General features: G+C 32.4%; 1 protein-coding gene across 5 annotated transcripts in view; it reads right to left on the reverse strand.

Moving 5' to 3' along the window:
* The window catches only part of LOC118740857, a 534,289-nt gene that overhangs the window by 311,053 nt on the left and 199,261 nt on the right, over positions 1–23,975 (reverse strand). Inside the window, exon 1 of one of the 5 annotated variants that reach the window (XM_036472589.1) lies at positions 17,461–18,486. The exons of the other annotated variants lie outside the window; for them this stretch is intronic. The gene's annotated coding sequence lies outside the window, so the exon portion shown is untranslated. Of the gene's footprint in view, positions 1–17,460; positions 18,487–23,975 lie in introns of those variants that run through there. 5 annotated transcript variants of the gene reach the window in all.

Genomic DNA, 23,975 nt, shown 5'->3' on the forward strand with positions numbered 1-23,975 from the left:
AACTTCCACTGCAAATGCCCACTGAATACTGAAAAAAGCCTACACTCCTCTCACATCTTGACCGATTGTTCACCTGGAAAAAACATCTATCCATCAATTTAAAAAGAGTAAAAACGATGAGAAGAACTTAAAAACTCTTTCATATTAAATTAGCTTGTATGTATGTACTTTTACTTTAAAATTTTAAAGCATCAGATCACGCTGCAAAAAATACAAAATAAGAGCAGAAGGAACGTATGGGAAACGGAAGTGAATTTGTGCTGGAAAGCGGTGAGAGCGAGCAATAACGTGTTTCCGCTTAAAGTTTTGTATCATGAGATAAAAAAAAAAAAAACGGAAGAGAGCACTAAGGAAATGGAAATAAATTGAATATTCTTTGCTTATTCACGCAATTTTCACACTGATGAGTATTTTTAAGCGATAGCGGAAAAAATATTTACTCTGCCTGAAAAATAAAAATCCTTTAAGAAAACCTCATAACTATATAATAAAATATTGTTAGAGGTGTTCCCCCCCGCGCTCCAGCTCAAAAAAATATTTCGTTGGATGCCAACAAAAGGATAACCGTACGTTTGTATGTATATTAGGGTGGTCTAAAAATGCAAGTGGAAAAGTAAAGTCGGAATTTTAATGCCGCCACACCTTAGAATTATTCTATATCGAAAAAATATACCCCTATTTTTTTATTTTGAAACCAAAAAATATTTATGAAGTACTCAAAGCGCTCAAAGTTTTCCATGTATTTTATATGGGGAAAAAAACAACTTTTCGTAGAAATAGTATAAAATTCTTGCAAATCAATACTTTTCGATCAAAAACTTCTGTTTCCCAATTACAATACCCAATTGTTTATTTAAGCCTTTTTTCGTGGTAACTATATTTTATAGGTACGTCAAAACCCCTAGCAAAAAACAATGGGGGACCAATAAAAGATCTTTAGTTTTAAAATATGGTTAAATAAACCATTGGATATTAATATTGGAAGTCTCCTGAAGAGAACCAGAGTTTTCCGAGTTTAAATATTTTTTGATTTCAAAATCAAAAAATATGGGTATATTTTTTGGTATAGAACAATCCTAGGGGGTGGTGGCTTTAAAATTCAGACTTCACTGTTTTTGGATCACTCTAATGTACATATGTACATATCAGAGAACAGCTTTGAGTATGATCGAGCCTTTTTGATCACACTCACTAAAAATCAAGCACAAGCGAACGCCACACTCGGCTACTATGTGTTCGATCGAGATGCATACCCGACAGCTGCTTTGGTTACGAACGAGTCTGTTCGATCACCCTCGCTATAAATTGAGCACAAGCGAACACCACACTCGGACACCCGCAGCTAACCCGAAAATTTGTGTAACAATGAAACGGACACCCGAACATTGCGATAAAATGCAGGACAACAAAGAAATTTACGCTGAAGGTAACTGGCGCCAATATGTTCCCACAAAGCATACGAAAATGTTGTTGCTTTGTGCTTGTGCATACGCAATGAAACAATTAGAAGCGAAGTAGACAAAAATGTTTTTGCATCTATTTCGTATAGTTTCGCGTGGAAAGCTGTGTGTGTATATATTAGAACACAGCCTAAAACTATTTAGGTACATAAGTACTTTTACAAAAAATAAATGTGCACCGAGTGTATAGGGCTTGGGCATTGCCGATCTACACACATTTATACCTAAATGGATGTAGGCGTCGTGATGCCGCGTTTTGTATGAGCAAAAATATAAGAAATGTTTAAATGTACACTTAAACAAACTACCGAAAAATTCAACCTTCTCTTTACCCTCTACGCACAAAAACTAAGAGCACCGCGATGAGAAGGCAACATTTTTTGTAGAAACAAAAACGTCATAAGCCAATCAAGAAAATTTTGTGCACACTCGGGTGGAAACTCGAACACCCGGGTATATTGAGCTGCAAAGCACCCGAACCCAATCAAGTATGTATGAAAAGCAATCGGGTGTTGTGGCCAACATGTTCGTCTTGAGCTCAGTCGATAACGAACAATACTTCTGCTCGTATACAGAGAACGATGCAAAGCGGGTTTTGTTAGATGATCGAGTATACACGAAAATCATGCACCCGCTGCAGATGTCTGCTACATATGTATGCACTGCTCGGTCCCTTAATTGTTTTTATTTAGAAAGTATGTCAACATATGCACCCTTGTATCAAGTATGTGTATGTATGTATGTACACACATATCTATGTAGCTCACTCTTCCTGTCTTTATTTTAAGCGAAAACACAAACGCCTACATACTCTCCACCTCTCTATGAGTGAGAGTTCATTTCCGTTTTCCGTACTCTTCCGCTCCTGAAATGCTTTTTTTTCTGCGCAATCGGTTAGCGCAAAATCAATATAGGTAATTGAATTTCCAAATTTCCAAATTTCATTCTAACTCTTTTCGAAGTGAGGACCTGGAAAAATAAATATGTACTTGGAAATTGCAAACTAGCTGCGATGGACTGAGAGTGTGGGTTAATTTTCAGTGTTCAGTAGACTTTTGCCGCGGAAATATTTAAGTTCGTATGGTGTGTGAGTTTAGTCCGATAAGCAGGAAAATATTGTGCAAATGTGTTAAAATAATTTATATAATTGTATTCAAATGCGCAAAAGTATTAAAAGTGCAAGTAGTGATAAAAAATATAAATAGTGCGATTTTATTTCATTGCTGCTATGAAATTATGTGAAAAAGTGAAATTCGTGTGTTCGCCATGAAGCCATCTTGTGGTCGTGTCGCGTGGGTTCGGTAACGTACATATCTACATATATAGATATGTACACGTGTATGTAAATGTTTGCGCATACTACTACCCAACGCGAAGAGATTTCGTTAGCCAGCACATAATATTGATAATTTGATTCTCAGTTTTCATTAGAGAATTTCATATAATTTTAACACTTTGTCATTCGGCTAGTGGAATAATATGATTAAGTTGTTAAATACCAGAAACCAGGCAATGAATAAAAAAAGTAAGTGCGCCTAGGCCACACTGGAGAAATTAAACTTACGTTACATATATATTTTGTCTCATAACCAATATACATACATATGTACATACATCTGCTTTGGCTTAAGGTAATATTTTTTGTCTTTTTTCTATCTACTATCTACCACTGTTCGTTCTAATTACATTTATGTTATTCTGTTTTCCTTTATCTTCATTTTTATACCCGAGCGCACTTGTGCACAAGGGTATTATAACTTTGTTCACATAACGGTTGTTTGTAACAGGCAAAACGAATCGAGATAGATATAGACAAATGTATACATAAATGATCAGAATGAAAAAATAAATCGATTAAGCGGTGACTGTCTGTCCGTCCGTCCGTCCGTCCGTCCGTCCGTCCGTCCGTCTGTCCGTCTGTGCACACGATAACTCGAGTAAAAATTGAGATATCTTAACGAAACTTGGTACGTGAACTTATTTTGGGCGTAGGACGGATGGTATTGAAAATGGGCGAAATCGGACAATAACCACGCCTACCTCCCATATAACGGTAATTTTCAGAAATACGAAAACTGCGATATTTTAGTAACTACTGAAGATTATTCACTCAAAATTGATATTTACAATGAGTTTTAGACGAAAAATACGAATATTTTAAAATGTTGGCAAATGGGCGTAGCCACGCCCACTTATGGTTACATGAGTATATCTTGGTAACCGCTGCACCAATTTCTTCCAAACTCGGCACAGTTGTTGGCCTTGATACATCATACTAAATGGCCGAAAATTTAAAAAATCGGACAATAACCACGCCTACCTCCCATATAACGGTAATTTTCTGAAATACGAAAACTGCGATATTTTAGTAACTACTGAAGATAATTCACTCAAAATTGATATTTACAATGAGTTTTAGACGAAAAAATAAGAATATTTTAAAATTTTGGCAAATGGGCGTAGCCACGCCCACTTATGGTTACATGAGTATATCTTGGTAACCGCTGCACAAATTTCTTCCAAACTTGGCACAGTTGTTGGTCCTGGTACAGCATACCAAATGGCCGAAACTTTTTAAAATCGGACAATAACCACGCCCACATTCCATATAACGGTAATTTCGAGAAATACAAAATCTTCGATAAATCAGTAAATATCAAAGCTAATTTATTCAAAATTGATGGTTGCAACAATTCTTTACCAAGAAATACGCTTATGATAAAATTTTGGAAAATGGGCGTGGCACCGCCCACTTGTGATTACATATATGTATCTCGCTAACCGTTCTAGCAGTTTGTAGCAAACTCGGTATGATTATTGTGCTTGCCACATAAAAGCAAACCGTTGAAAATTGTTGAAATCGGTCTTAAATTACGGCCGCTTTTCATATAACAATAAATTTCAGAAATGCTTGAAATTTCAATATGTCGAAATTTAGGGACGCTAATTTACTTAAAATGTATACACCCCGGCTTATCATGTAGCGGTAGCTTTCGGCAAGGTGGAAAACATATCTTTAATACTTGCGCCGGGTATTTAATGTTCGGCTCCGCCCGAACTTAGACTTTCTTACTTGTTATCTTTATACTCTATCGATAACAAAATCGATAGTAACATCCAACAAAATATCGATCACAAAACCCAAAAAAAATATCGATAGCAAAATCGATAAAAATATCGATAACAGAATCGATAAATAATCGATAACAAAATCGATTAATAATCGATAACAAAATCTTAAACCAAAATCGCTTAGAAAAACGATCAAAATATCGATAACAAAATCGGTAAATGATCGAAAACAAAATCAAAAAATAACCAAAATATCGATAACAAAATCGATAAATAATCGCAAACAAACTATAAATAATCTATAACAAAACCGATAAATAATCGATAACAGTATCGATAACAAAATTAATAAAAAATATCGATAGAAAATTCGATAAAAATATCGATAACAAATTCTATAACAATATCGATAACAAAACCAATAACAATATCGATAACGAAATCGTTAAAAATATCGATGACAAAATCGATAACAAAATCGATAAAAATATCGATAAGAAAATCGATAACAATATCGATTATTATATCGATAAGTTTCGAATATATCGATAGCAAAATAGATAATATTGATAAAAATTTGGATAACTATATCGATAATAAAACCGATAAAAATATCGATTATTATATCGATATGTGCCAAGAGTCCCGAAAATCTTTAAAATTCCAAAATAGTTCACAGATTGAGTCTCTGTGTCTACATCTACATATATTCTTTCTCTATAAGTACATTTATTTTAATCTTTCCTCCTCTATCTTCATATTTTATCGGTATCCTCGTCCTCATCTTTTTCCTTACATTTATCTTTGTTTTTGTTTTTATTTTTACCTTTGCCTTTATTCTTTTCTTTATCTATGTACGTACTCACCTTCACTTTCATTCTTGTATTGGTCTTTTTCTAAGTGTTGTTCCTTAACCTGTTATTAGCAAGTTTTTATTAAATTAATACCATGTGCATACACTCAAGAAGCACTTGTTTTAGCCCCAACCATTTCCGTCGCACCATTTCCGTGTGCAATTTCCGTTGAATTAGCCAATTTACTCCCAACCAACCAACCGCCGCTAAAGAAGTTTCACTTCAAAAATATTTTTAGTATTCAAACAATTAAAAATTAGAAGAAAATTCAATTAAAAAGAAAAACAATTAAATTTAAAAAATCCGCAAGATTCGACCTCGGATTTTTCGAATAGACCGCAAGTGCTTTGCTAAGGGCCGTTTTCTCAAGTAAGAAGTACATATCTCAAAAACTGATAATATAAATGCTTAACTTTAGACATAGCTTTATTTTTAATCCAACCTTTAAATATAAAGTTAGCTTTAAATTTAAAGGTTACTTCAGAAAACGGCCCTAACTCGGCCATTGCGAGTGTCGGAGCAACGCGATCAAAATGATATATAAGTGCTTTCCATCAAAAGAGCTTTTCACTCTGAAAGTAGGCAAGTGAGCTTTTTTTTTGTAAGAATTTCGTGCCAGAATAAACAAATCCTTTTAAACTATCTTGCCTACTGTCTTTCAATTGTCTATCAAAAGACTTTCAGCAATCTTAGCCAGAATCGCCCTGTAAGATAAGCCCTTATCAGCCTCAATAGAAATGAACGTAGCTTTACAGCCACTGCAGAGATCTGCCGTATAATTTATGTAAAGTTTGGAGCTTGGAAGATGGGGTTTAAGGCCCTATTTGTTTTCTAATTTGCAGTTTTTCACGCATATATATAGCGCAACACTGGACTTTTTGGATCATTCTTTCACATCGATATTCCTGGTGAGTCTCCAGCCACACAATGATTCAAGGTCCACCAGTGATAGTGTAACATTTAGTTAATAAAGCTGGAATTGGTGAATTTTGTAGTTATTCGTAATTATATTGGCGGTATTGGCCTACATTCCGTTCTCCTTCGCCCAGGTCTCTGCAGAACATCGGAAATTTGGTATAAGTTCGCTTAGAACTTGTGGTTGTTTGCCCACAGCAGTTAAGGCGAAGTCATCAGAATGGTCAGATATATTGTTTGTAAACCGCTACCCAGTAAGCTCTTATTAGTATGGTTTTCCCCTGCCGCACACACACTTACTATTTTCACTTCTTTCTTCCAGCTGTTGTACAAAGAAGAATTTGCAAAATACATTCTGCTTGCGTTTTGTTGTTTTTTTCTTTTCTAGAACTATTTCGCTATCTGCAATTTCTCAAGTGCTACAAAGCCATCATTTACGTATTCGATTGAAACTCGATAATGAAGTTAAAGCAATACATAGTAATTGCAAATATGTATGTATATACAAACTTATGTAGACGAATACCTAGAGATTATTTAGTACAACTGCACTATAAAGAAAACACATGTGCCAAATAGCATTTTGCAGTTTTAAACAAAATATTTACAGCAATATTTTTGGCAGGTATTTATAGCGAAACTAAAATAGGTAATAAAGGCCGTTGTATATGAGAGTATGTATTGAAATATACAGTCATGTGAAAAATAATAGGGACACGACATTTTGACCACTTTTGGCTATTTTTCTTTTGCTGTTTATTATTATTATAATTTGTTTTTTAAATACAGCTCATTGTCTAACAAAAAACATATATGTACATTAGGGTGCATCACCAAAAAATAGTAGGAGTTTTGCCGCAGGAATCACAAAATGTATTACATTTTAAGACTTCTGCTAAAATATTTCGGAAAAATATTAAGATTTCTGTGACTCTTTTGAAAGAAAAAATCCTCAAAATTTTACAAAAACAAAAACGTTTTATTAAGAAATTTTGGGTAGTTTCATAGCCCATTAATTCCAAGCTTAAGAAAGAAAGATTTCATACAAAAAAAAATAAAATTGTCAGCAAAAAAAATATTATCAAAAATTAACCCGATGTCTTTCTTAGTCACTTGAATCTTGCACTTTATAGAATTGCTAGAATTTAATGGACTATAAAACTGCATATTCAGACTTTTTCTAAAAATTCTTAATAAAAAGTTTGTTGTTGTTGTAAAATTTTGTTGATTTTTTTTTTAATTTTTCTACAAAGTTTAAAATCAGGACTTTTATTGTTTTTGTCAGATAATGAGCTGCATTTTTTGTAAAAAAATTATTAGCACTAAACAAACAAAAAAAGATAGCCAAAACTAGTCAAAATAACGTGGCCCCATTGTTTTTCACATGACTATACACTCATATGTTCACCAGGGTAAAGTGGACGTCACAGTAGAAGGTTTAGTGGGTTAAAGTCTCGCATTCGACGCTTCCTACCCGTCAAAAAAAAATGTGCACATATTTAAATATATACACTAAAGGAACACCTATACCTAAAGGTGAAATACGATTTGTGGTTTAAAATACATATTTACCTATTGAAGTATTTTTTTTATAATTTCACTGACAGCTCCTTTACTCCTTCGCCACTTTTTTAATGTACACTAGTACACTCAACGTCTGACTCTACAACTTTTTTTTTTAGATTAACTCACACAAATGCAACGATAAAAGTTCACGACAACGCGCTCGAATTAATTTCAAATAAATTTCACAGTTCAGTTAATTTCACATTGAAATGAAAAAAATAATTTATGAAAATATTATTATAATTAGGACAAATATTAAAGTGACCGCTTCGCTTAAAAACACGCTCGAAATGAATGAGTAAAAATGAAGGGTCGTTTAACGGCGGCTAAGAAAATCGAAATAAAAATGTGCAACAATAACGGAATTGCACAAGAAAAAAAAATAACAAAAAAATAAATAAAATGCAAAATGACTGAGAATTTTCGGCTTACAAAATTTGCAAACAATAATGCATTGAACTTGGCAAGGCTGCCATCATTTTTTTTAATAAACAACTTTTTGAGCTGATATTAAGCAAATATGTATATTAAGCACCTATACAATATTGCGTATACTTGCATATATACATACTTATGTATGCACATACGTAAGTATATATACCAGAAGAAGGTACTTATTTTAGTATGTAAGGGTGCATTTGGGTGCAAAAATTTGCATCGGAAGTATGTTATTGTACAGATTGTCGCTGCATTGATTTAGGCGGGGTTAATGGAAGTCAATGGGAAAGCGATAATTTAAACAAAAAAAAAAGTATTTAAAAAATTAATACTATGGAAGTAAAAAGTAGTTAGAAGACGAAAGTATAGAGAAAAAATAAATTAATTAAATAAAAGGAATTAAAAAAATATAATAAAATAAGTTGATAATAAAAAAATAAATAGCTTTCAATCCAAAGTATTTAAAAATTGTGCCTCGCACGCTAAGCTTTTGATGTAGGGCGTTCCGGGATGATTTTAGGTCCTTTATTAGTATATTTATAAATGAGATTTTTCGGACCTGTAAGTATGTCAGAATTAGGGATGGGTAGTGGGGGGTTGAAATTCGATTTTTTCCGAATTTCGAACATTGCCCAACCATTCGATTATTCGATTCGAAATTTGGTGGTGCCAATTCGATTTAATTCGAATTTTCCAAAAAAATTTTTAATTGAAACTTCTTAATCGAGTTCGGAGATGTTTGCGTTAAATATTTAACACCAAGTCATAAAATCTGTATCTTTCCTTCGATTTTCAAAAAGGAGGTAGGTGTCAAATGAAAGTGATTGCCCTGTAGATGTGTAATATGGTTTTAGTTTTGTGCCATATATAAGAAAATCAAAATCGAATTATTTCATAAGTTAAATAAATTACCCCAATATGGGTATCAATCGAAATGGTTTTGAATAAACTTTATTTTTGAATTACATTTAGAAGGGGTGCCAACTGTTTGGAAAGTCGAATTTAGTTAAAGAAGTGTTGTGCTTAAAATACTATGCAACAATTAAAATATTTTTGAGGTGCTTGAAGAGAGTGGCCACCTGTCTAAAAAAGTTAAACTCAAATTACACTGTGGGACAGCCGAAACCAGCCCGGACTTTGTTAACATTTTCTGAAAGTACACCAATCCAGTAAGCTCGTATTTTTATTTAATGGCCTACTAAAGTTTTCAAGTCTCGGCCTGAGTAGTTTTCAAAAAAGTGGAAAAAATAGTTAAAATGAATGTCTGAGCGAAATTAAAGGTTAAGACATATATAATAAAATTTCATGGGAAATATTTTCGTACAAATTTTAACCCATTAGCTCCCGCCTAAAAGGGTAAATTTGACCCTTACTTCAAGAAATCCCGCAAAAAGCAAATTTGGAAAGTCGTTAGAGGATTGATATATTATAGAAACTTATTCTCCGGATAATTTTACTAGGGGTCTTCTCAGGCAAAAGCTTCATGCCACCAACGCAAAAGCCTCTAAACATTTAAAATAAAAAATCAACAAAATAAAGTTTTTTGCAAAAAATTTCTTAAATTTGAGTTCGGAATAACAGTTCCTTCTTGACACAGATTTTTTGTCCCGATGCATCAGATCGAAAAATATGTATTTTTTTTACTTGCATCCCTAAGACAAATGGAGTGCCACACACAGTGATGGCAAATTTAGTCAGAAAGAAGAAAGTTGAAGAGTTGTTTTTTTTTTGGAAATAAAGATGATATTCGATTTGTTCTTGAAAAATTCGATTTTATCCGAATTTAAGCAACACAAAGTTCGATTCTAAAAATTCGCCATTTTGGAGCTATAATTCGATTAAAATTCGAATATCGAAGCTTCGAATATCGAATTTACCCATCTCTAGTCAGAATGCATGCGTATTAGTGATGCACAGAACTGAGGAACCATAGCCGGAGAAACGGATCTTTTAAACGCGGTCCGGTTCTTACAAAAACCGAAAAACGGTTCTAGCGGAAACGAAACTCGATTCCAAAAGGACGGAAAATCGGTTCCGGAAGACCCTAAACTCGATTCCAAAGGAACCGAAAAACGTTTCCAGAAGAATCGGAAAATGATCACAAAATAACCCAAAAACTAAGTAAAACCATTCTTAAAATAGCTATATCTCTAGCTATAAAGTCTAAATATAAAGATATCAGCCCGAAATTCGGTTTAGATAAATCTGATAATAGAGTTCTGAGCTGAACAACAAAATTTTTATTCAGTTCGAGACACTATATCATATAGCCGCCTTATACCCGATTTGGCGGACTTAATCAACTCTTTTGTTTTTGATATTATCAACTTGAAATTCGGTTTGTATGCGTATTATGAAGTTCTGAGTTGACCCACAAAATTTGTTTCTTTGAATTTATTGTTATAGATACTAGTTTTCTTCCTCATCTTCGACACTTTAAAATTGCTGTCAGCTGCGATTTGAATGCGTCCAAAGAGCAACGACAACATCGAAAACATCATGTTTTAAATGTAAACAATTCTTTGATTTAAATGATATACTAGCGTGGAAAACGTTTACTTAAATTAAATGTCATGTATTTTATTTTTATAAAATTGGCGAACACGAATATCACTAAGAAATGAATTTTATATGCATACTTAAATCTGATAACACTGGGTTAATGACAATTATTTAACATGTACAACTTCCTCCTGAATCCGAATATGGAATCAAGTTCTATGAAAGTAGAACAGCTTTAGAGATATAACTAATCTCTTTAGAGATATAGCTTATCAGGTTTGAAAATGCCAGTTCACTAAGTTGCAATTATCTTCAGACATGCTTAGCGAATTTCAGTTTTCTTTTCGTTAAAATAACGCCAATTAATTTCCTATTGATGTTTTCATTCAAATCGTCGCCACGGAGGTATTTACGATATTTCCGAGAATTTTGCGATATAAAAAAAATTATAAGTGGGTTCAAAGTTTTCAATAGAATTCCTGCGGGAGGTTTTTAAAATATTTTCTTAAACTAAAGTCACACCCCGGTTTTCTATATATAAAAACAGTTGAAAAGTTACATGCCTTTTATATATTTGCCTATTTATTTTCTTTACTTTACTTTATAACAAAAATATAAAAACCAATTGAATCTTTGTAAAAACTGTTTTAAAATCTTTTGTTAAGCTATTTCGATATGACACTTTAATTGGCAACAACCAAAAGAAGAACAGGGGAAAAATATAGGAATAACTAGGCAATAAATCAAGAAATTAGCGAGCGATATGCGGTGTAACGATTGTACGATCGAAAATCATAAATCACCGCCATCAAAAAGGCAGTCGTTATGTAGCTACGAGTATGTTGGGCAGGTAACAAATGAAAGCGCTAGGCTAAATGAAAAGCACACTTGTCGCACTTGCGACACTGCAGGCAAGCAGCACAGCAGTCTAGTCCAGTCCAGTCCCGCACAGCCAATCCAGTCAGAGTGGCAGTAATTCGCCGTTGGCACGTTGCTGTTCACGAGGGATTAAAGTGAATTAAGAGGCTTTTAGCCCGAACACAATGAAAACGACGAGCTACAAACCACAGCTGTATTTTGGCGACGACCGGGCTACGCGACGGCTGTGGTTGTGGCCAGATTAGATCTATTTCTATTTTTCTGGCGACAGATAAGGTTCTTCCTCTTCTTTTATGTCTAACTCATACAAATTCATGATGTCGCTGCCGCGTTCAAAGAAATCATGTCGCCATCGACAAAGCGCTTAGATAATAAAGATGACAAATTGAAAGCTGTGGTAGGTAGCTTGTCGTTTTCAATGTGTTCAGAACTTCAGATTTGACGCTTTCATAAACCGCCAAGCGGTTATTATTAAATATTTTCTTGCGCGGTTAATTTTCGCATGATCGATGGCAGACAGCGCTGCAGCGGCTCAAAGCAAACTCCCAAGAAACAAAAACTCTGAAGCGAAAATACAAACAATTTTTACACACGCCTTGCAAAACGCTTATTTGCCAATTATTTGTATACAAATTTTGTTAGCGTTTTATTTTTAGTATCCGCTTTTCGTTCGTGCTACGCTTTTATTCCATTTGATGAAAAAATATTTCTCTCAAAATAATGGCATTCGGTAGTTTGTTACATACTTATTTGTTTATGTAGTAGGTAACTGTGTTGACAGCGCGACACGTTTGATCAGTTAAGCGGCCAAGGTGTGAGATAGCGTCCAACTGAAATGAGTATTAACAAAAGCGTTGCGGTGTGTTCTAGAGCGTTGGAGGCGTAGGAGGAGGAGCGTACCACGCTGCAGAACACACAAAAGAGGGGCAAAGGACTGGAACTGCGTTGCGGTTGTCATGTTTGCGTCGCACAATTGTGGCATGTGGTCACATGATTGCACAGCAATGACAATAAAAAGAGGAAAACAATAAAAAATTAACAAATCAGAAAATATAAAAATGTGACGAATTCCAATAAAAGGTGATAATAACAATTAAAGGCAGCGAGAGAGAATGCAGAGTGGCACAAGAAAATTATTGCAAATATTGGGTGAAAAAAAAAACATTAAATTAATATAAAACAAGTTAGGATAGTGCTATCTTTGGCTATACCTTTTATAAACATTTGGTACCTACAAACATCGGACCAAAGTTACAGTACCATTTCATAATCATGAAAGGTATAGAAAGAGGCGGGCTTACAGAAAAAAATGCAAAATATTGAAGTTCATACAGTACTGCCCGCTTAAGTATGCCTCGTTTGCATACCTAAGCCGCTTAACTGCTTCAATTTTTCTTAATTAATTTCCAGTTTCACCTAAGTTTTTACTCTTTAAGTAGCCAACCCTTGTGGGTATGCGGAAAGGCGCCATTTGTGCTTGGCCCGTTTAAGCGAGTTGACCTGTATTTCTAATGAAATACTTAAAGTAATACATTAAAATTTTAAGTGCTGCATTAGGCACTAATTTTTGCTTCTGTCATTTATAGATACCTACTTGAATGGAATTTATTAGCTAGCAAGTGTTCGGAATTTTTTAGCGATAAATAACAGCATTTCCATGTTCATAAATTTTAATAAAAGCGAACTGTGGAGAGAAATAAATAAGGTACCTATAATAAATAAGCGGCGAATACAGAAGTGATCATATGAGATCTCGGTATTTACCGAAAAAGCATTCAATTAATAATGCCCTTATTTGTTCTTGTCGGAAATTCGTTCCATAATACATTAATAGTACAATTTTTGCGAAAATAGTATAGGTCTATCGCTATTGATTTTTTCCGAAGTAATTACGCGAAAGAATGTTTATGCGATTTTTGTTTAAAAACATGCTATAATGGGTTATTTGGTATGAGGAATCTATTTATATTTTTGTTGAAAGTTCCATCAGAGGGCGCAACAGTGAAAATTGTCACAATTTTTTTGGAAACCTATTTCCGCAATTTGGCAAACTCCAAATTGATTGCTTAGAATTACACGTAGAATCCTTCTATGCTATACGCGCATAGTCAAAAAAATTGACCCGCCCTAATATAGACATATTTTTTTAATGTCATTTATTTTTTAGAAAACTATTTTATTTTCTTATTTTTTCTTTTTTTAGTTAAATTTTTAGATTGTATTGTTTTAAAATTAATTTTTTGTAATTTGCTTTAATTTTTAGAAACATAAATTTTTTAATTCAAGATTTTCTTTTTAAATTTATTTATTTATATTACCTATTTCGATTTTATTGTGTTAAAAATATTTTTTTAATATAATTTAATTTTTGGTATTTATATTATTTTTTTATTTGATTTTCTTTTAATTTTTTGATTATAGTATTTTCGAAAGATTTTTTTAATTGTGTGATTTTTTTATTGTTTTAAAAAGAAAAATATTTTTTTAATAATAATTTAATTCTTCATATTTTATTTTATTATTTAATTAAATTTTCTTTAAGTTTTAGATTTTATTGTTATAAAAAGAAAAAAATACACATACATATATGCTGCACCACCCTAATACGTGTTAAATTAATTTTTTAGAAACTTATTTTATCTTCTTATTTTTTTTATTTTTTTATTTAATTTTTAGATTGTATTGTTTTAAAAGAGAAAGTATTTTTTTATTTCCTTTAATTTATTGAAACATATTTTTAATTAAATTTAATGTTTCTTTTTTAATGTATTTGTTTTTTAATTTTTAGAATTTATTGTTTTAAAACGAAATTTTTTTAATATTATGTATCTAATTTTTAGAACAATTTTTTCTTTTTTAAATTAATTTTCTTTGAATTTATTTATTATTTAATTTGAAAAGGATTTTTTTAATCTCATTTAATTTTTAGGAACATATTAAAATTTTTTTTTTAATTTAGCTTTCATTAAATTCTTAGATTTCATTGTTTTAAAACGAAACACATTTTTCTAGTTTCATTTAATTTTTAGAAATTTATATTCTTTCTTATTTCTTTATTTTTTTATTTTTTATGCCCGAGCGCACTAGTGCTCAAGGGTATTATAACTTTAAAAAAATGTAGATATGTATCTCAAAGAAACTTGGTATGTGTACTTATTTTTAGCGTAGGACGGATGGTATTGAAAATGGGCAAAATCGGAAACCACGCCTACCTCACATAAAACGGTAGTTTTCAGAAATACGAGAACGGCGATATTTTAGTAACTACTAAAGCTTATTCACTGAAAATTGATATTTACAATCATATTTAGACGAAAAATTAAAATATTATAAATTTTTGGAAAATGAGCATAGCCACGCCTACTTATGATTACAAGTGTATATCTTGGTAACTGCTCCACCAATTTCTCCCAAACTTGGCACAGTCTGTGGCCTTGGTACAACATACCAAACGGCTGAGTATTTTTGAAACAAAGGACAATAACCACGCCCACATCCCATATAATGGTCATTTAGGGAAATATGAAATCTTCGATAAATCAGTAAATACTGAAGCTCATTTATTCAAAATTGATATTTGCAATGATTTTTTTAGCAAAAAAATTCGCTTATATTAAAATGTTGGTAATTGGGCGTGGTACCGCTCACTTATGACCACATATGTGTATCTCGGTAACCTTTCCACCGACTTGTACCAGTATAATTATTGTACTTGCCACATAAAAGCAAAATGTTGAAAATTTTTGAAATCGGACTAAAATTACGCCCACTTTTCATATAACGGTAAAATTCAGAAATGCCTTCCCCTTGAAAAGAAGTAACATTGTTATCGAAATTGTTAGAAATAGGGGTAAAACTACTATGCTTACCATGTAACGGTAGTTTTCGAAAAGCTGAATGAACTATATTTAATACTTGCGTCGGGTATTTAATGTTCGGCTCCGCCCCAACTTACACTTTTTTACTTGTTTTTATTTAATTTTCTTTTAGTTTTAGGTTTTATTGTTTTAAAACGAAAATATATTTTTTATTTAATTTATGATTTAGGAACCTATTTTATTGTTTTAATTCATTTTTTTATTTTTATTTTTTTTTATTTTAGGTTATGTTATTTTAAAGATCAAAATAGATATTTTTTTTTAATGTCATTTAATTTTGCGGGACTTAGGACCAAATTCACAGTGCGTAGTTAACCACTGATAAGAGTTTAACTATTGATTTTCATATTCACAACGCTCAGTTAACAAAAGTTTAAACCAGCATGCCCCCCATAGTTAAACTCTTGTGAAATAAAATTTTTTTTTGTGGAACGAATTTCAAATTTGAATAGAAAACTAACTATGTAACTCTGAATATAAATTCATCGTTAAACTCGTGTTGGTGGTTAAGTTAACAAACGTTTAACTAAGCACTGTGAATCCGGCACTTATTTTTTATTTTAGTTTCTTTTCTTTTTAATTTTATTATCTTTTGGTTTTTAGATTTTATTGTTGTTTTTAAAAGAAAAGTATATGGGACGTTTCATCCCAAAATTGACGGGGTTCACACTTAATGTGTTTGATTTGTTTCAAATTTTTAGTGTGGATGGATAAACATAAATAATATCTCGAAAACGGAGCGTTAATTTTTTTTTTGAATTTTCTTTGAAAACGGTTTTTGCGCGTTTTCTTCCATAAAAGAAAAGTGCAAAAAGCCGTCAGCATAAAAAATATTACAAATCAACGCAATTTTGCAGTAGCTTAAAACTTGCACTTTATTACACTAAAATTTAATGAGCTACAAAACTGCATACTCCAAAAAAAAAATTGCAAATTTGTAATGTTCTCATTTTACCCAACTTCGGTGTAAAAATAAAAAATCATAACTCAAATTATTGTAGAGTGCACCCCAAAATACTATACTTAAATATTGCGCAACACTCAGAGCTACCATTGTGATTTTTTTTAAATTTTTTTTTTGAGATGGCATATTTTCAAAAACTAATTTTTTTTATCAAAAAATTTGTATTTGAAAAATTAACAAAAAAAAATTAAAAAAATATAACTTTTCTTAGAGAACTTTGATGTGTGTATGTGTGATTTTTTTCAAATTTTTTCCTCACCCCGTTCTCGAGTTATTTGGAAAACTATTAAATCGAATTGTTTTTGTTTTTGTGCTGTAAAGTTTTTAAAAATATATTAATCAAGCTCAAATTTCATTTTTTAATTTATTATTTATGTTTGTCCATCAACCCTAAAAACTTCAAACAAATCAAACACATGAAGTGTGAACCCCGTCCATTTTGGTATGGAACGCCCCGTATATACTTTTATATTTTTTTAATTTCACTAAATTTTTAGAAAATTGATGGCTAAAAAAGACAGAGAGAATCACGCTAAGACCTTCTCGTTAGCCGATATTTCAATTAGTCTTTCGAAAGACTGAAAAGAGCTTTCAAGATAGATACCAGCATTGACAATTGTCTTACGCAAAACTTTTGTCATTCGAAAGACTGTGATGAGTTGAAAGAATAAATAAAAACAAAAGGATGATGTGATGTGATGAAAGGGCGCTAACTCCTAAAGATAAAAACGCCTGCATTTCCTTGATGAACTGAAACCACGTTCTTCGAGAAGTAAAATTGGGTGGCCAAAATTATTATTTTTTTTTTTTTTTTAATTAAAAAGTACGTAACTTTATAAATTTTTTTATTTAATTATTTTTAACTTTGCAACTTTTTCATTTCATTTTTTGGTTCCATGTAAATAGATTTCTCTTCATTCATAGCAGCATACCTTTTATTTGGAGCCCCTTTTTGTCACGCCCGTTGGTTTGTTTACGTTTGGCTTGTTTGTTGTTGTTGTTGTTGTTGTGGTATTTAAACACTGTTTACCCGCAACTGCATGTACGCGCCTTGCATGGACAAACTAGGAAATACTCAAAGTAGGTTTGTAAATAAATATTTTTTTATTTTCTTTTGATTTCTGTTTTTTTTTTGTTTGCAAGCGGCTCAAGCCCAAGCTTGTATTTACTATAATTTGCACTTGTTTTCTTTTTGCTTCACTCTGCGGTTTAGGCGTGTAACTATGTATGTAGTACCACAAGCGTTATACTTTTCCTTCCGCAACTTGTTTAAGCAAAACTAACAGCACTTTATTTTTCCAATTAAGTTCAATTGAGTTTCATTCAATAAAAAACAAAGATGAAACAACAAAGTTGCACTTTTTTTTGCTCGAGTAGCTGCTGCAAAAACTTGTAAACCTCTTTTTGGTTATAACTAATTTGAACCAAAAAATAGTATTGCACTTTTTTTTAGGCAAGTACTACGCTTGCACACATGTCGAACATATTTATGAAGTATCAAAATATTTAACTATATATGTAAGTGCGCAAGCAAGCAAATATGTATGTAAGTAAGCACTTAAGTTAAGTCAAGTAAGTACACAAATATATTAAGTTTTGTAAATTTATTGTTGTTTCTTGAAAATGATTGTTTACACGCTCGTGACTGTGTCGCGACGGCGTCTTTACACTATTTACATAGAATAAAAAAATAAAAAATTTTTGAGCAAAATATATATTTCAAAACCGATACGCGCTTGAAGAGTGCTGGAAGCGAACTGTTTGGCCCAGCGCTGGAGATGGGGACAGAGAGCCGCCACCAGTCGCGTTAGTCGTAGCCAGCAATGTTGGCATCGTTGCAGCTATCGTGGTTGTTTGGGCTGTTGCTGTCGCTCTGTGAAAGTTATCGAAAGCAAGGAATTGAAGCCGATTGGTGCTAACTAGCCATGCGATCACAAAAGCATGCGAGTTGTTGTCGTTATCTGCTCCATTACTTCACTTACATACATACCTATGTACGTATGTATGTACATATGAAGCTCCACGCGGTTGCTCTCTCACACTCACTCGTTTGACACGGTTCTCGCGTGTATCCCCATTATCCAGACATTCAGCTTAGCAGCTCCAGCTGAGCTCAGCTGAGTGTTGCTCGAAAGCTTTGCTTCTAAGTCTGTCTCCTCTTCGCTGCTGAAATTGCTCACCGTTGCAAGTGATTTGCTAATTGTTCTTTTATGTAGTTATTGGGTGCCACCACTATGCACAGTGGTACAGCCTCATATATTTTTTGGAAAAAATTTAAAAAAATTTCTGTATGCAATATTTATGGTCACAAACCAAAAAATCAAAAAATTGGCATGACATATTTATTTAAAGCATGCCTTCCATAGAAACCTAACCTTAAAGAAGTTTTAAAACTGCCATAAAAAGTGCACCGATGAATATATGGCTCCGAAATTTTGTCCACGTGTTTGTAAAAATGTTGTATGCGAACTCCAAAAGAATCTACGTATTGACAAACCTTATCTGAAAAAGCCTTAACATGCCATAAAAAGCGATCCGAAGAATAAACATATGACTGCGAAATTTCGTCCATATTTTTTGTAATAGAGTTAAGTATGAACCCTGAAAAAGTGGTAGAAATCGGTTTATTTCAAAGCATACCTCCTATAAAACCTAAGCAACGCCTTAAAAAGGCCATAAAAAGAGAATTAGAATTAAACATAAAAAAAATGGGAGTAAACGGTTTATTTTAACACATGCATACCTTTCATGCAAACTTAACCTCAAAAATGGCTTAACAATACCATATATGTCATCATTATTATATGAGGTTACCTTAAAAGTCCCAAATAAAGGCCAGTTACTTTTTTCAAAAATTTTATCTCTAAACTGTCAAATATTTTTATTTTTTTTCACAAAAATTCTTATAGGAAACATTAGCTTTTGCAACGTTTGCTTAACTCAGGAGCATAAACGCTGATTATTGGGCCCAATTGGTTCGCACCAATTTTTAATTTTTTTGTATTTTAGTTTTTGTTTATATTTCACAGCGCCCACTATGATATTTAAAAAATTTAGACTATTTTTTGACATTTAATATACCAGAAGCAACAACAAATGATGTTTTGCTCGAATGCTACTGCCTGTTTGATATGCCTTGGGTTGAATTAAATTCTTCTGACTTTTATTACTTTAATTAACCGACTTCAAAAAAGGAGGAGGTTATCAATTCGTCGGATTTTTTTTTTATGTATGTTGCCGCATAACTTTGACCCACGTCAACCGATATCTATAAATCTTTTTTTAAAGGCAAATCGGTACCTAACAGGTGGTCGCATACTAATTTGGTTTAGATCGGATTATTAGATCGTGAAAAAATTAACGTAAAGTTTTATATGAAAATTGAAGTCGGTTTTGTTTTTTGCCTAAAAAGTACTTGATTTCTATAAAATTGTCAATTTCCTAAAAGGTTATATTGCAATTTTCTTATTCAAATATTCCCTATATCCATCCAAATATGAGAATTGAGTGTTCAAACAATTTAATTTTTTCCGCCAAAATCCCACTGTGCGATGTAGAGAACAAAGAGAACCACTACTTTGGCTTTGCCGATTTTAACAATTCTCGAGTAACTTCAAAAGCACTCAAATCCACTAATATGTGCTTTCACAAAAATCCCCGTTTTTTAATTTTTTTATTTACTCTTTTTGTAAGTCATAGATTTTTACAATTCAAAACAATAAAACCACGTTTCCTATCGGAAAATTGAGTATTAAAAAAATTTCCAGTTTTGACAGTTTCTTTTATCCTCCTATTCGGCTTTGTTTGGGTTGCTTTCGTCCAGGGTTTCTTTGCACTTGTTTTGTAGTGTGGGCGAAATTTCTTAGCTTATTTGCGGTTTCCCGCTGCCTTGCTAGGAGCACTGCCTATGTTGTGGTTTAGTTTTGTTTTAAAAATAAAAATACATTTTCAACCGAAGTAGTACGTCGGTGGAGATTAGTTCAAGTAGTACACGCATTGACATGTGTAATTACGTGCGACATTGAGTATATTTTTTAATCATATTTTACGTGTTTATATTCCTATCTCAAGTGGAATTGTTCACAAGCGACTTATCGATAAGATTTGCCGAAGTTTATGTAATTATATTGAACTGTAATAATACGTAATTTGGGATCTTTTCAGAACTTTTATTCTTCGGTATTATATATCGGAGTTTTATTTTTTAGGAACTTAGTGAAAACTTTGCAGGATCGTTTAGGATCTTTTGGGGACTATTTCTACTTTTCTTAGTGATTTATTTTTCGAAATCTTACGGAATTTTTCGGGATCGCGCGGTTATTCGTTTTCAGCATGATAAGTGATCTTTTCGGGACCTGTAGGAATTTCAGGAGAACATTCAAGACGAAAAGTACATTTAAATCTTAAGATTATAGTATCTTATTTCGACTTTATAAAGACTATCGGCCACATTTTAATGAATATTTAGAATGGTTTTCTTAACTTTTTATCCGATTTGAAAATATTATGTGACGCAAAAAATACATACATACGTATGCCATACCTTCGAATAAATAAAGTCTCAGAAACCGCATTTCAAATCATATTTACTCAAAAAACCCCTGATAACAAGAAATACATTTTTATCAATGTATAAAGCATACACTAGAAATGAAAAAATACAAATTCAATTTTCCAATTTGGCAACCACTGCAGCTAAATGTTCAATACAAAAGCTCGCACTTGTTGCTGTCTGCTTTGCTGCAGTATTCAGTAATTGCATTCATTCTGTTTGTATGCCTAGCACATACATACGTGTATATATGTATAGTATATATACGGTGACCATCCGTCCGGTATTATACGGAACACGCCTCTTTTTTGGCCCATTGTCCAGGTAATTTATTTATTTTATACGGGACGCCAAATGTTCTGTATTTCTTTTAATGTCCTGTATTTGTTCCGTATTCGGTATTCCGACGCCTTAACAGCTCATTAAAATGGCAGGCCTATGAACGAGTTTTAAGTGATGTTTGTATGTAATCGTAACTTTTTAATTAACAGTTATTATCTTCTAATCTGAATGCCTGTGATTCGAATCGAGGAATACAAACAGTGGCCAAAATAGAAATTAGGACTCGACATTTTAGTAAGTTTTGGCTATTTTTCTTTAGTTTATTTAATGCTTATTATTTATTTTATGAAAGTAAAGCTCTTTTCCATATAATTCCAACTTTGTGCAAAAAACTATAAAAAATTAGTTCTGTAATGTTTTGCCAAAATTTCAAACTTTTAATTTGGTTTGCAGCTTTGTAACTCATTAAAATTTAGTAGGTATAATAAAGTGCGAGTGGCAAGTGCTGCCTTTCAAAAAGAATGGTCGAACATACTTACTTTGTATGACAAAAATGCGCAACACCGTAAAAAAAATACTGCCAAAAATTAGTGATAAGCAGGGAACGGATTTTTAGGACCTAAAAACCTATAAAAAAGGCAAAATAAAACAAACGAAATAGGCTGGAAAAGGCAAAATAAAATAGTGAAAAAGGCAGGAAAAGGCACTAGGTGTTGCAAAAAAGGCAAAAAAAGGCAAAACAAAATAGCGAAAAAGGCAGAAAAAGGCACTAAAAAAGACAGAAAATACGAAGAACAATCAAAAAGTACATTTATTTTAGAAATGTTTATATTACAAGTAAAAAGAGAAAAACTATGAACTAGTTTCATTATATGAAAAATTTGTACTTGGAATCTTTGACTATTTTATCCTTTCGAGTTTCTAACTCACAAAACTTTAATCTGTATAGTTCTAGTAACACTGAACCACAAGATGCATTTTGAAGTTTTGTGGTAGAATTTTCATTCGATTTTCGCTCGACGTAAGTTGATACAAGCGACGCCCAATTTAAACATGGAACGTTTGAAACGTTCATATTATCAGGAATAAGGGCGTTTTCCTCGCCCTTTACAATTTTATCCACACCCCTTATTGTCTCCAAGCCTTCGTTAGCTGAGAAAACGGCTTTGAATTTTTCCAACACCAATTTGGCAAGAGGTCTCTGCGCTTCTATAAGCCGCATGGGCAATGTGTATATTTTTTAATCTTAAAAAAAAATTGTAAATGCTATAATCATTTTTTTAAAGGTAGAAAAGGCAAAAAAACGCAAATATCTTAAAAAAGGCAAATGTCTTAAAAAAGGCAAATATCTTAAAAAAGGCAACATCAAATGCGTATATATGGAATCAGGGAAAGCTAAATCGTGGACATTCTTAATCGAATATGCTCTATCTCGTTAGCAGAAAAAAAGGCAATTTGAATAAAATCCGTTCCCTGGTGATAAGCCTTACCGACTTAAAATTTGTGATGTTACTATAAGGATACTGTTTCAGGCAAAACAGTGTGGAAAAAATTTCCAAAATAATTTTTTATCCCGTATTCGGCTCTCATAAATATGGTCACCGTAAGTATATATGAAGTCACATAAATACACATTGTAATTGGTGCTTTTCAATCAACCAACAAGTGTTCGCAAGTCTTGCCAATATCGTAATACAGAAAGCTAGCGGCGGAAAAAGCACAGTAATAAGCTTATTCAGCTAAAGCTATAAAATTTAAGTTTTTTGTTGTGCATCAATGTACGTGTTTATAAACAATGCTCTTTATTCAGCCGTGCATAAGCTCTTTGTCTTTTGATCGCATTGTAAAGCATTCCGGAAATGTTTTGAATTAAAATTTTGTTTTCGCAGAACATGAATTTCGTAATTTAATGATTTTGCCTTTCCTCAATCCTGAAGACTATTTTTTCTAAAATCAGCTTAAGATTCCTAAGAAATTTATTGGATTTAGAAACACGCCCAAATTTTATTTTCCATACACTAAAATGCATATCTTCAAAAGCTTTCCTAGAAACAGTAGTTAACAAAATTTTGTAATTTTTTTGTTTCATTCTCTATCGCGTTTATAAAGCCTTTATTTTCATACAAGAAAAAAAACACTCCCAGCTGCTTTGGCATTCATTTGACAAGCAAAAAAAAAGAACCAAAAAAACTACATTACTGGGCAGAAAGAGAGCACCAGTTTGTGTGTATGTACCTTCATTGTGATTGTTATTGTTGAACTAGCTCATACTTTTAGTGAAGAGCAGACAATTCGGAGTCAATGTCCGACACTTTTTCAGAACCTTTTTTAGATTTTTTTACTTTTTGGAAATTTTTCGGAATTTTCCAGGAATATTTCTAGATTTTCGAGAGCTTTCAGTATATTCGGGGCTTGTTGGGATTTTTCTGGATTTTCAGGAAAATATATTTTTTTTTGTTTTGTTTTTAATGAAAGATAAAATTCTACCTTTGAATGTTGCATCATTTTCGGGACTTCTTGATATTTTGCAAGATTTTCTCAGGATTTTTCAGACCTTTTCGGCATTCTTCGTGATTTACTTATCGGTAATTTCTGTGTCTTTTCGGGATTTTC

Source organism: Rhagoletis pomonella, unplaced genomic scaffold, assembly GCF_013731165.1.
Source record: "Rhagoletis pomonella isolate Grant_MI unplaced genomic scaffold, Rhpom_1.0 Rhpom_scaffold_00006, whole genome shotgun sequence".
Lineage (NCBI taxonomy): Eukaryota > Metazoa > Arthropoda > Insecta > Diptera > Tephritidae > Rhagoletis > Rhagoletis pomonella.